Below are 14,183 nucleotides of genomic sequence, written 5' to 3' on the forward strand. Positions count from 1 at the left end.
GAGACAGACAGAAAGAGTGAGGGAGAGTGTCGCATGGGAGGTAGCCACGTAATGAGGCTAACCCAGCCACCCAAACATGCTGATAGTACAGACTGATGTGGCCTGACACACACCCAAACACACACACAAACACACACACACACACACACACACACACACACTTCCGAGCTGTGTGCACGGCATGGAGTCTCCTGGAGCTCCATTATCACAGGGGCGAGAGTCACTGACATCGAAGCAGATGCCTGATTTCACATCTTCAGGGTGTCCGCTGTGCAGCTGTCAGCGATCCAATCCCAGCCCTGTTACCTGCTTCATTGGACAGGGTCAAAGGTCACGCCTGGGATGGCTGCTTGCAGCTGGGCTGAGATGACCTGCCACAGTGTTTCTGAGTGCTTTTAAAAACTATTATCACCACTGGGATGTCAACGGGCACCATCAGAAGTTGTTCAATCACGGGGAGATTGTGGAGCGAGCAGTGCTGTGTTGAGATTTGAGGGCGTGGTCGTTTTTTCCATAAGAAAGCCTGACTGCAGAAAATTAGCCGCCAACAGGCCATGTATCAAACGAGCCAAATCGACCAAGTCAATTTTGCAACTCCTTCAATTATTCATGAATTCATGCTTTGAGGCGTTTTGCTTACAAAAACACAAATGTGTGTGCTGTTAGTACTGCTATCATTAATATAATCTAATTGCAGTACACCATTGTGGTGTGTACCCCCCTTGTCATCCATGAGATAGAAAATTGCACCCTTCCTTCCTCTGCAAAATGTAGTAATTAGCATTAAGCAGACATGTTGGGTGTTGCCAAGGACTTTCCAGTGCTGAACAGGCTGTCTTATCAGTGGAGGAGGGGGCAGCAACACACACAAGATCAAACCTCAAGAGTCAAATCATGTTCTAAGTTTCACACATCTTCTAATCCCCACCGTGCCAACCGCCCACATGTACATGAGAGACTTTTACTGTTTGCTTCATATCCTCACGTATCCCTGTGAGGAGCTGGGATGTTGATGAATGTAGCCTGGTATATTTTCTCTCAACACAGTGAGTCATGCAAATATCAATTCTGAAAGCTTCTCAGCACTTTAATCAGATGTGTTGCTCTACTGGATCCGTGTGTGTGTGCATGTTCAAACATGTGTGCAGGTCTCGCGTCCTGTCATGCCTTGCTTTTAAATATTAACTACCTCCAGCTGTGAAGATGTGTAGGGGGAGAGGATGCGGGACGGAAGGAGGGGGGGGAGAAAAATAAATGAATACATGCCCCCCTTTACCCCCTACTCTTCCCCCAGGGTTCGTCTGTCTGAAGAAACATCGGGCTGAAAAGAGACAGACAGAGGGACAGGCCGAAGATGGAGTCATTTAGACATTAACAAAGGGAGAACTCACTAAGAAAAAATGGACTGAGAGGCATTACAGGAGAAAGGCAGTGAGAGATTATAAGGGTCAATAGATAGATAGTAGAGGTGAGGAGAGGGGGTCTGAGGAACAAGGTGATGCTGGTGGGGGGTAGATGATCAGGCCCCCTACGGAGTGAATTATTCATAGAAATCTCCTTCCTGTCGGCACAATTTGCCCTAAATTCACCCAAATTCATAATTCATCCACACCCTCGCCATACATTTGGTTTGGTCCCAGACTGATGCTGTCCATCTATACCTGGCGTCATTGGTGAGGCTGTCTGATTCTCTCCTCCTCTCCCTCCCCACGTCCTCTCTCTGGCAGGGTCATACTTAATGCATGAGCCTGTTGCAGTGAGACAAGTCTCACACCCGCTTTGTCGCTACAGCAGAAAAATACCACAAATCATGTGAAATAATACTGGCTGGCTACCTGTTTCTGCTCTGCTCAACAATTCACAGGGTAACGCAGACATGTCTTTCATCATTCATTGCAGTGAAAATTGCATTTCTTATAAGCCATCCTCACGTTTTCTACTTAAGAGCCAAGCCCCTATAATAGGAACCGTCCAAGAACGATGAGTGCCCATTTTCCTGTCACCTTTTTATCAGTCTTCTTCTTCTCCTCCCTCAACCCCCCTGGTAGCTGACACTAAAAGCTTTCTTCAATTCCCCTCCGATCACTTTTCACAGTACATTTCCTAGTCCCTCTTCCTCTTCTCTCTTTCTCCTCTCACTGTATTCAACGCCTTTTCTCTCCATCAATTTAATAAACTGCTGCGGTAGCACTCTGGCTTGGACAATAGGCGGCTAATTAATTCAGTATTTGCAACTTTAATGGAAAAAGGGGCTTTACAGCACAGAGGGAAACCAATATCTCCCTCATGCTGGTACTCTTTGTTTAAAAGGCCAAGTAACATGTGTTTGAAGACCGATGATCCATGGTCAACTACAAATGGAAATTTACCAGCGCAAAAGAAAAAAGCTGCAGAGCTACAGCTTATCTGGAATCAGGGTACACAGACAGCACATTTATCAATACTACTATTAGCATAAGCTTGGCCGTTAGATACTTTACTACTCCCACTAGTGTCAAATGCGGTGATAAAATGCACGCCATATTTCCCTCGTTTTCCAAACTCGTGCACCGCTTTTGAAAACCACCACCTCACCCCCCACCCCGCCTTCGCTCTGTCAAGGGTTAGGGGTTAATATTGGAGTGACACAAAGCTGGAGAAAATAAAGGTTGTCAGAGGAGCCGTGAGGGCAACCGCCCACTCTCACTCTCTCTATCCTGGTTGCCATGACAACAGGGTCTCCACACAGCATCCCCCCTTGTACATACAAATTCAGTTATTCACACACATGGACACTAACGGGTTTGCGGTATCACTTACGTATGCGCACGCACGTACACACGCTCACTCGTTTACTGCCGCACACTGACAGGCCGTCCCTCAAACACACATATGCATTCACACACCTCGATGTGTAAGTACAAATACCGGATGTCTTTACATCGATACTACAGTATGTGCACATACTTAAACAGACATGTGGACACACATAACACCCCGACTTGGCAGAATGTGTATAAGTTACTCAAACATTTATAAGGTGAAATCATTTACAAACTCATCCAACTGAAAGCTAAAGTACAAAACAGAAGTACAAGATTCCCAAAGTTCTCTACAAATCTCTAGCCTCCTGCCCTTTCTCTCCCGTGTGCAACAATAAACATGCACACCATCATCCGTCCTATTGCCAAGACTACAAAAGGAGCTACCTCTGATTTATTTATTGATGTTTTTCCCCTTAAGACACAATGGGAATGGTAGAATAAAAGAAGTGGTGAATAATTGAAGTAGAAGGGAGTGGACTCATTAAGACATCCGTGAGGGCTGGAGAAAGAGAGGTGAGGTGGATGGAGGGAAGGCGGGATGGAGGGCGAAAAACTGACAAAGAGAAAGAAGGGCAACAATGGCGGGAGATCAAAGGGGGGACTGACGACAAAGTCAACAACAAAAAATCTGAAAAATTCATAGGAGATAAAAACAAAGAGAGGAAGAGGTGGGATGGAAAGAACATGAAGAAAAAAGTGTGACTGACAGATGTGAAAAGAGAGAGATCTGGTTATGGGATCACTGACCAGTAAAAGCTCTGTAACGATCAAAAACAGGGGTGTTACCCCTAATGTAATAGTGTATCAGATTTCCTGCATGTGTGTGTTTGTGTGCACGTGAGTCCATGTGTGTGTTGCAGTGGGTATCAGTGGAGATCGGCCTGTGTGTCAGCAGGTCAGCTAATCTCTCTTGTCAGCTAATGGAGCTGGTCTTGCAGATGGAGTGCTGCCTCTAGCTCTCGCTCTGCTTCTAGCATGTTAGCTGTGGCGCACTTATGTCCACAACTGATAAGGTAATTTGCTTATGCCTTGCCTGTCAGTCATTTAGTCACAGGAAATGGAGATGTATGGTATCAATGAACAAAAGGGAAAAATAAGCAGAAAGGAGCACAATGGAAGGGTTGTGTGTTTGGGTAGATAAAATCATGACTCCAGATTTCTGTTTGGGTTAAATGGGTGCAACATGTGGGCAGTGCTGCCATATTGAATCTTTTTTTTTTTTCATTTCCTTTCAATTCACCTGTAATCTCAGCAAATATGGAAAGAAAACACACTGTTTGTCTCATTGGAAAAATAACACAGAAAACAAAGAAACAAATTGTTTTTGTACACTAAGTAAGAAACATTTGTATTCTCACACACACACACACACACACACACACACACACACACAAGCGTAAAGTCTCCTTACACTGCTGCCTGTGGGCGTCATTTGCTTCATTAGCAGCATCAGTTAGATTCAGTGCCCGCAGCAACAAAGCGCGGTAATTACGGACACACCCTCCGTGTCATGCAGAAGATATAAGATGCGATGCATACAAGCACCCCCCATGCAACCACACATCCTCAGAGGCACATTGTTATGCACTCTGCGTGCAGTAGGAACATGCGATGACGAACATAAAGCTTATGACGATACTTTTTTGTGGCGGAATGCTTTAGTGTTCATACTGTAGTAGTTAATGGAGTTAGTTTGAGTAAATAAGGGCAATTATGACATTATGTAATTATGTGGAAGAGCTATTAGGAGTGACCTTCTGTTTCCCCTCCCCGCTTCCTTTTATGCCTCCTACAGTCTGTGCATTCTCCCTCTCTTTATCTCTCACAGTCAGCCTCTCCCCTTTTCTCCCGTTCCTCTGGAGCCAACGGCCTCACTTGTGTTTTTTATTTTGCGTGCATTTTGACCTTCACTGCCACTTTCTTTTCTTTTCTCTACCTTTGTGACGACATGTGTGAAGTGAAGCTCAGTGGAGATCCTTCACTAGTCGTGTTTGTGCGCAGCTATTCATCCCTTGGAGAGAAAAATTAGAGGGAGATCAGACGGGTGAAAGGGAGATTTTATATATGTGTAAGTGTGTGTATGTGTGTGTGCGCTACTGAAGCCTTTGGGGATCAAACTGGAGCCAGGCGGGGTAGTAAAAAGAAGCTGACATCAGTACAGCATCTATCAGTGTTAGCCCTGAAACCAGATGCAGCAGCTTAACGCGGTTGGAGACGACAAAACAGCTCCAACAACACAAACAGCATGCAACAGCACAAGAGGGAAATACGCTATAAGCACATGCTTGAATAACTATACCATGACATATATGTAAGGACACTAAACATAAGCATTTACATGACTTGTTTTCCATATAGACCTCATTGTTATTCAAGTCAGCTCTGCATAAATACAGCATAAAGCAGCAGAAGAGAAAGCTGCGTGAGCCTCTAAGAGAAGGCTGTAGTGCTGAGGTTATCTGATGAGCCTCAGGTGTGAATGAGAGCATATGTGTGCCCTTGTGTGTGTTCATCTGGGCTGCATCAAGTGTGCAGGTGGGGGTAGGTTTGTGTTGGCTGATGCAGGTTGTTGTCTGAGGAGGGGCTGTGTAGTCAGTCATTCGGCAGACAGGGAGGAGGAGGAGGAGGGAGTGGTCCCTCGGGTCAGGTGATAAGTGGCCCATATAGCGCTGGAGGACTCAGCTGCCAGCGACTTGTGTGACACGCAAGGACACGTGGCCGCCTCCACTGGGAGAATCAGCACGCCACACCCTGAAGAGAGGGGCGGGGTGTGTATACGTGACCCACGACCTCCATCACAACAGGTTGAGATCTATGCGTCTCAGAGAAAAAAAGCACTCTTGGAAAAGCAAAACAAAAAAAATCTAATTTGCCTGATGTAAATTTGTGGCATGTCTTTGTTTTAAAGAAATTTCTGTGTCTCGGGTTCCTAACAAGAGGTATGTAGTTTTTACAATATTTCAGTAAGGTAATTTTTAGCCCTGAGCTTCCCCACAGACAGCTCATTGCTAAGATTTAGACGTTGCCAGAAACATTTGTCATGGTCTCCTTAGGTTGGATGTAATCCTGTCTTTTCCACCACTTCAGGGAAATGAGCTGCGGGCAGGGCAAGGTCACACATAGTGCTATGCTAACACATTTGCATGGACGGGCCCCAGTGGCTCAACGACTGTGGTAAAGCAGCTGAATTTTTTTTCCCAGCCTGATGCTGGGCTTGTGGGGACATGAAGAAGTCACACATGAAATTACATAAAGTCTGTGAATGAAAACATCAGACATGCTTGTACCCAGGCACAGATGGTACAAACCCACACACAGCCACAGCTGTTGTATTAATCAGTGCAATGCAAAAGAGAGAAACATAAACATTTGCAAATTCTTTACAACAAAAGCAAACCAAGGCAGTTGGACCAGAACGAGCACAACCACTCAGACATCACAAGTTAACTGACCACAGAAGAGGAAGAGGAGACACAGTTTTAAGAAAACAGCTTACCAAGTTGATTCGCATCTTCAAAATGATTAACCAGGTCAAACAACAGCTTCTTGCCAATCCCATTAACTTTGTTAAAACTTGCAAAAGCAGCACTTCCCCTTAAGTGCTTCTCATCTAATCAAATACAAGGTCTTCTGGGGATGAGGCAGGAGCTGCAACGCCCCTAAACAGCTAGTAAATGTCTATCGAGTGGAATCAGAGTAGAAAGACAAGAGGGTGATGGTGTGTGTATGGATGAGAAGGAAACAAGAGGACTTAAGTGGAAATAACAGATATTGCATCTCTCTTCAAACAGTCTTGTCTCCAAAGTCCGGACTAAAATATTAAAAAGGATCACAGTCTCATAAAGTGTGGGGCAATTTATCCAACCAGCCTCCACCTTCCAGAACTCTGTCTTCTGTTAGGACGCAGCTAAAAACACATTTTATATAAGTGCTAACATTCTGAGTGAGCAATTTTATTGATTTGTTTGTTGTTCGAGTTGGAAATCTTTTTTTCTTTCCTGCTGTGTTTGCACTTTGCTGTATTTCTTTTATGCTTCGCCGTCTCTCGCCACGCAGCAATGACAAGTCAATCTTTCAGATTTATCTGTGTGGATTTAAGATATTTTCAATCAGACCTGCAGAACTTCTAACATCAGTGAAGTTAAGTAAATTGCTATTCTCCATAAAAACGCTCTCTACTAACAGGTCAGGATAATGGATCTGCAATATGTTTATATAAACCTTGACAGCTGCTGTTCTGAACACTCCTCTGATGCAAGGAAGTGATTTAGTGCTTCACATTTCTTTTAGCAAGAACTGCAGTTTGGAGATGTGCTATTTTCCTGCAGTTTTGTTCTGTACAAGTTCTGTGTTTAAAAAAAAAATCAATATACAAATACAAATTATTATTATATAAGTGTGTGCAGTGGCTTAGAAAACCATGCCCCAGTGGAGCTGCTGCTTGTCTCTACATCAGCTTGTTTCTGCCTCTCTCATCTCTCTGTGTCATCAACACACACAGGAAAACAGCAACGCTCAGATATGTGAAGTTTCTCTCTCACTCACACACACACACACACACACACACACACACACACACACACACACACACACACACACACACACACACACACAGCAGCAGCAGACTGAGGGTTGGTTTAGGTAATTGTCTGGTAAGACAAGTCAGTTTAAAGGGATTTGCCTGCCATTCAAATGGGGCTGTGTGAGGATAAAAGACAGCAGAGAGACATGGGAAAAAGAGTTTGCATGGTGATATGGCTCCTGAGCCTCATACATGGTCTCAGCCTATTTGTAGGCACCACCTGTGCGTACGCTTGTGGGTTTGTGTGAGAAAGTGTGAGTGTGTTTACTTAGGATGTGACAGGTCAGTATTGTTGCGCATGAGTCATTTTGTTTGTGTCCATGTGTGTGTGTGTGTGTGTTTGGGTATGCAGTATCTTGGGCAAGGTGTCAATACCCCTGCCTCCCTTTCCTGTTCTCACCCCGCTATCACCATGACAACCTCCTGACTCCAGCTCCGCCGAACACAGAAAATATTTCTCTCCCCTCCCCCTCCTGTGTTCATCCTCCTCACCCCATCCCCCCTTACGCTCTCTCTCTCTCTCTCTCTCTACCTCTCTTTCTCTCTCTCATCTATCTGTACTTTATACTCTGTACCTTCATCTCCTGTCTCCCATGTCTCCATCTCTTGCTCTCTCCCCATCTCTGGCTTTCTCCAGCTCCCCTGTTATGTCTACACGCTACCCACACTTGAAAGAGTTCCTCCATCCTGACTGTCGTCTTTTCTGAAAGTCTGTCTGTTATTTGCGCTCCTCTATCTCTTTTGCTTCTGTTCTCTATTCTCTGCTCCCTGCTGATTGTCTCTCGCTCCTTATATCAGTATGAAACTCCCCTTTTCCTCTCCGTGAACTCCTTTACCTCACCCCTCCTTCCCAGTCTTCTTCCCCTTCCCTATAGGAAGCAGCTTATGGAACACTGTCTTCCATCTGTGCTGCACTACATCTTCATTACAACCTTCCAGCCAACATCATACACAATGCAATTACAGGTAGCATTCTATCAACCTCTGCCATCAACTTTTATCAAGCCTGAGAGAGACCGTCCAGTCTGAGGGGAAATTTGCAGGCTGGCACGGCATCGATACAATCCCTCGGCCCTAAGTGGCTGACTAACTCCAATCGCATCTGTTATCATTATCATCAGCGAACCATTTCTGCTCTGTAACTAAATCCAATCATTATCAATGGAGTCCGCAGCGGAGATCTATTTGAGGCGGAGCGGCTTGCGCTCTCCAACAGAGGAGGGCCAAGCCCCATCAAAGGCTGCAGTGTTATCTGAGGCACGCAGACCCCTGTCTCTGCAAATCCCCCTCCCCACGTCTCCAGCCCCTCTACGCACCAGTGTGTAGTGGTGCAAAGAGATCAAGGACGTGACATTTTCCGGATCGCGCAGCAATTTTCAGCAAGGCGCAATATGAAAGAGTAAACACACAACCTGTTCCACACCGCCTGTGTTTGCATCTGTGTGTGCGCGTCATCTCCTGTCAGACGGTTAAAGGGAGTGACAAGTATATCTGGCTTTATATTATCTATTCACGGAGGCAGCCAGAGTGAATAAGCAAAAAAAAAATATGAGGAAGCTGTTTCATCTACTTTCTATATTTATATTGTTTTGCAGAGCTTCACTGCGCCTCTCCTTCCTCGCTCCCCCTCCTCCTGCATCATCTTTTCTTTCCCCCCTCCTCTTCCTCCTAGGGTATTGCCCCGTACACCGAAGCCCCAGCTGTGCCCACAACTCCACCGCACTCTCTCATCTCTCTTTTCCTCCCGTTTTGCTTCAGTTATGAGAGATGACAGAGAGGGTTCGGCCCCAATTCCAGTGAGACAGAAGGAGAGAAAAACAGATAGAAACACAGAGAGAGGCCAGAGGCATGCAGAGGAAGATGCGGTGACCTTTCCCTGCAGCGTAACAACCAGTTGATGAGCTTTTCATAGAGAGTTAGGCCAACAAGGTCTGACAATCCACATCTATACTGTAGACACACACAAAACAAAGATGCTCGCGGCCAGCTGTTGATACTCTCGTGTGTGTTCCCGCAGTCAAATATATGAGCAACATAACACACCTTCTCATGGAGAAAATAGACCAGTGGCAATATTCTAGTACACTAAATCCCCTGCTATAGCGGCAGATATCTAAATCATCTCCACCCCATGATAGCATGGCTTAAAACATGCTGATCGTGCTGCTTCCTATATAGGACACCCACACAGCACGTCAGCAACTCCTGCCAGGGAGCACTAGCCAAACAAACACAGCTTTTGCATGACAACATTTCTCAAACACCTTCATAGTCTTTTCTCTTTATACGAAGTGAAAGGAGAAACCAGCTTTTCTGACACTTGTGGAGGCGGAGGGGCCCCGCAGGCATGGCTGAGGGGCTGAGACACGGGGAACAGAGTGTATGACGGCCACTCGGCAAGTAACAGCCCTGTCACTAACGTTTACTGTTGGATTGTTTGTCCCCCTCTGAACCACGGGCTGGTCAAAGCAGTGTTCACTACACTGTCATAAATAAAACACAGACTGTCTGGACTTCTGGTTGGAGGAGAAACGGGAGGAGAGATGGAAAGACGGAGGGCATGCAGGGAGGGAACAAGCGGAAAAGTTATGAGTACGTATAAAATGGAAGATATATGGTACCCATGTAGTCATCCCAACTGAACACATGCTGATTTTATAGCAGGCAGTTCTACTATTTGTGTTTGGGGCTGTGTTCCGGATTTAGTTAGTGTCACAGAGTCACTCTGTACACAGCCTGAGATAATGCAAGTGAGCTATATGTGTGTGTGTGTGTGTGTGTGTGTGTGTGCGCCTGGCAGGTGTGCATCTGCCTCTGCACGCGCTGACATTTTAATCGCTACAGGATCTCTGTCCTTTACGCTCCCATCCAGTTCTGCTCCCTGTATCCTCCTCTCTTTATCTTCCCACACTGTCCTCTGTAATGGAATAATTAAATTTCACTTAATTAAGATTCACTTATAATTATTTGATGTGTAAGTAAAACTGTCTGGTGGTGTGTGAGTGTACTTTGTACTCTCTGACATTAGATTAGGTTGTGTAAACACAATGTGCAGAGAGATTGTAAACAAATACGTGGCGATGTACTTTGGGATTTAGATGTTTTCCACTAGGAATCGTGTCACTTGTTTTAGAATCAAGTGTTGATAAAGTGCCAGTGAGGATGAGGTATAGCTACCCTCTGTGTGCTGAGAAGATACTGTAACCTTAGAAGCTGTGAACATTATATTTTTGGGTTATTTTATGATGATTTTATTTTCGTGATTTTTTATTTTCATGTTGTTGCAGAATGCTGTGGAAAGATATATATTTTAGCAGGAGCGATTCCACATTGTTTTTTTGGACTTACAGAGTTATTCTGCATAATTAAAGATGAGATTTTTGTAATTATAATCTTGCTGTAAGACAAATATTGTTGGTAATTTATTTAACTTATATGAATAGGTCTCACAGAATTAATTATACAGCTTTATACTGATGGGGAGCTACATAATTGACTATTATTAATTTATGGAGAAGGGGTGGGGATAAATAAGGTTGTACTTCCTCCCACTCCTTTTTGGACATGCAAATCAAATCATTATATGTTTTTCTTAGTTACCTTCTTAGTTACCACTGCATGATTATTTTGTTTATTTGCTACTTACATGTTCGAAATAAACTGCTACTAACTAACTAATCTGTATAACATACAGTAATTATTCCATTATCATTTGAATATATATTCTATGTGCACCTTTAAGTTGCTATTTCACATCCCTAGCCTCAAGTACGAGTAAGAGTATCTGTAGCTCCTACCTGACATTGTTTTGCAGGGGACAGGAGTTAGTGTTACAGATTCACGTTAACATGCACTTCAGTTGAGATAAAAGGAGAAGCTGGATTTAAGCTGTCTTGTCGTACTGTGGTGTGGACTAAAGAAGAAAACACAAAGAAATTGTTGCCTGCTTATTACCCACAAGCCAGAGGGACTGAAAAGCACTACCAAACAAGAAAGCAGGGTTACAGCACCACTGGTCGTTCTTGTGAGCAGCTCTCTGTGACTGTTGATGGTATTGCGGCTGCTTGCAAGCGCGATATGACAGGGTTCCTACAGCTTAAGGCAAGTTAGATTTAAGACTTTAAAGACCTTTTTTAACGCCACTGAGGGGAAAGTTAAGATCAATTTTTACATTAATAACAATTAAAAGGGAAAAAAATGAATTACTCAGATTTAGGGTCGATTTTGTCCAATTTTAATTGTAACTGACTCTTTGTAGTGTGGTGGAGACGAGGGCAGTTGTTCTTGGCGATTATACGTTTTTCACTCTGCATCTAGTGCACTGATTCCCTGTGCGTCATATTTGAAAAACTTTTTGCATTAAATACACAGAGAATGGTTTGCATTTCCTTGGACTAGCTTCAGCCATGCTCCAATATATTGGTTAAATAGCCAATTTACGTTAAATTTGCACTCCAGGGTACAGTGACAGCTAGCTAGCAGATAACAGATCCTCTATTCTGAGTATCCCACCCTGGTTAGTGCTGTTATCCTGAGCTGCATGATGTTAATGTGAGAGGCATTTCGTATTTTATTTTTTTTTAAAGAGATATTATCAGTTATTTTGAGATTTTACAATACAATGTCAGAAGAAAAAGATTCATAAAACTACCTACTTCCCATGTCTGCATTTTCAAGACTTCTGAGAGGCTGTTTTAAGACATTGTAATACCAATAAAGGCCTCATCTTTATATTCATGAATTCAGTGCTTTTTAAACTTATAAAGAAACCTTGTACGAAGCTAAATAAAGACACCTTCTCTCTTGTGAGCTTTTGTTACAGAACTGCAAACACACCTCCTATCTTAAGCTCCACACTCTCACACTTCCTGCTCATCCCCCTGAGCAGGATCACACTTTAATGGTGCAATCAACATTATTAAAAGGTTACTGATAATAAACGTGCTTTCTTTCTCTCCCAGTATTCTACCTTCTCTCCTGCTTCCCCTGCCCCACCCAGCCGTGTAAGGCCTGGAGGATGAGGTCTTTGCTTATGTGTATAATTACCTCGTTAAGCTCGTTAACAATGTCCGGGCCCTCTGCCTAGTCTCTCCTGTTTCTCTCTTTATCTCCATGTGGTTTGTTTTCTGCTCTTCGTCTTTTCTCTCTTCATCTCCCGCCTTCGCCCGATGTGACATCTGCACCCCTGAATAAATCTATCTTCCCTTCTTGTTGCTCCTGTGTTTCCTCTGGGGGATTTCGCCTTTTATCTTTCCCTCGTATTAACAAGAAGCCTCACCCCATGCCTCCTTATCGCTTCTTGCTACATCAGTCAGTCCTCTCTCCGGCACAGATTTCAACAAATGATTTACAAAAATTGCCACACTAAAGTGCGCCCTGCAAGTTTGGCCACAAAAACACAATTGCTCAATCTTCCCCGCTGTGCAACAGAGCATGATGGCTGATGTAAACAGACAGTTTTATAGCTAAATATAGAGGCTCATTATTGCAGCTCGGGCACTGTGCAAGGCTCTCTGTAGCGCCATGCCCAATTACCCCTGATCAATTCAGGGAGCAAACTCAAACAACTCCAACACCAACCTGATTTAAAAGTCTGCATTCAGAAGAGGCTAACAAGAACAGATTCACAGACTCCTCTTCAGGTGGATACTGGTGCACGGAGTGTGCAGCAGGTTAGCATGGCCTGATTTTTTTTTGGCTGTGAACAGATAAGGAGTGATGATGAGAGGAATATAGGTCATAAATGGTAAAGAAAACAGCAGAGGAGTTTATATAAACCATTACTCAACTGTGTAAAGTCTCCCTGACATGCAAATTATTTGCAACTTGGATGAATAAATATAATGAGATGGAGAGGCATCCCAAAATATACTAAGCAGAAGGAACACTGGACAGGTTTACAAACTGAAATATGTTTTTTTTTTTGTTTTCAACCCAATAACAGTGAATAAGTGTGATGGAAGCCACAGACTAATGAAATACATCTCATTCATACTCCTCATATTATGCTGCTTGAGCAGAGGCCCTGCAGCAGCGGTTAACATCCGACACCCAGCTGCTGATCTCACACAGACATCAAAACGGCTCAATTCTGTCGTTTAACCTGTTAATAAACGTTGGGTTACATTTGCATTGTGATGCTAACAGTTAGCCCTGTCACTGTGTGTGTGTGTCTGTGTGTGTGTGTGTGTGTGTGTGTGTTTGTCCCAGGCACAGAGCTCCGGTTCAGCAGCAGTAAGCTAAGTAGCCTCATAATAAACAGAGACAGGGGGGCAGCAAATCATTACACTGCTCTCTCAACTCTACAATGAGATGAGACTTTACTCGTTGTAAATCATAAAATTTGCATTAAGTGTTGTGATCATAATAATCGCAACATCCTGGAGGGACTAATTAATGCTATTCATTCCCATCAAGTTGACACTTAATTCCCAAGATTAATTTTGTTTGAACCAATCCAACAGCATCCAGTCAAGTTGCAGGAGAGAACGACGAAGAACTTGTGTTACCTTACTGAGTACCAGTGGGAACAAATGATACCAAAGATAATTTTGTTCACATAAAAAACTACAGCTGAGATGCAACAACTTATTTTAAAAATAAGTAAAACTTTTAAAAAAGCATACATGTTCTCTTGTACTTAATATATTACTACTACTTTGTTGTTAGAGTGTGTTTAGGACTCAAAACTCAAAGTTCATGACTTTGGACTTGTCAGTTTTGACTTAGGACCTGAATCATGACTTGCCTGTTTTGTCTTGGGACTTGAATGTACTTACTTGTGACTTGCAAAACAA

General features: G+C 43.6%; 1 protein-coding gene across 4 annotated transcripts in view; it reads right to left on the minus strand.

Moving 5' to 3' along the window:
- The window catches only part of l1cama (L1 cell adhesion molecule, paralog a), a 48,579-nt gene that overhangs the window by 26,486 nt on the left and 7,910 nt on the right, over positions 1-14,183 (minus strand). Inside the window, exon 1 of one of the 4 annotated variants that reach the window (XM_078170059.1) lies at positions 12,433-12,723. The exons of the other annotated variants lie outside the window; for them this stretch is intronic. The gene's annotated coding sequence lies outside the window, so the exon portion shown is untranslated. Of the gene's footprint in view, positions 1-12,432; positions 12,724-14,183 lie in introns of those variants that run through there. 4 annotated transcript variants of the gene reach the window in all.

The sequence above is a fragment of the Epinephelus lanceolatus genome, chromosome 8, assembly GCF_041903045.1.
Source record: "Epinephelus lanceolatus isolate andai-2023 chromosome 8, ASM4190304v1, whole genome shotgun sequence".
Classification (NCBI taxonomy): Eukaryota; Metazoa; Chordata; class Actinopteri; order Perciformes; family Serranidae; genus Epinephelus; species Epinephelus lanceolatus.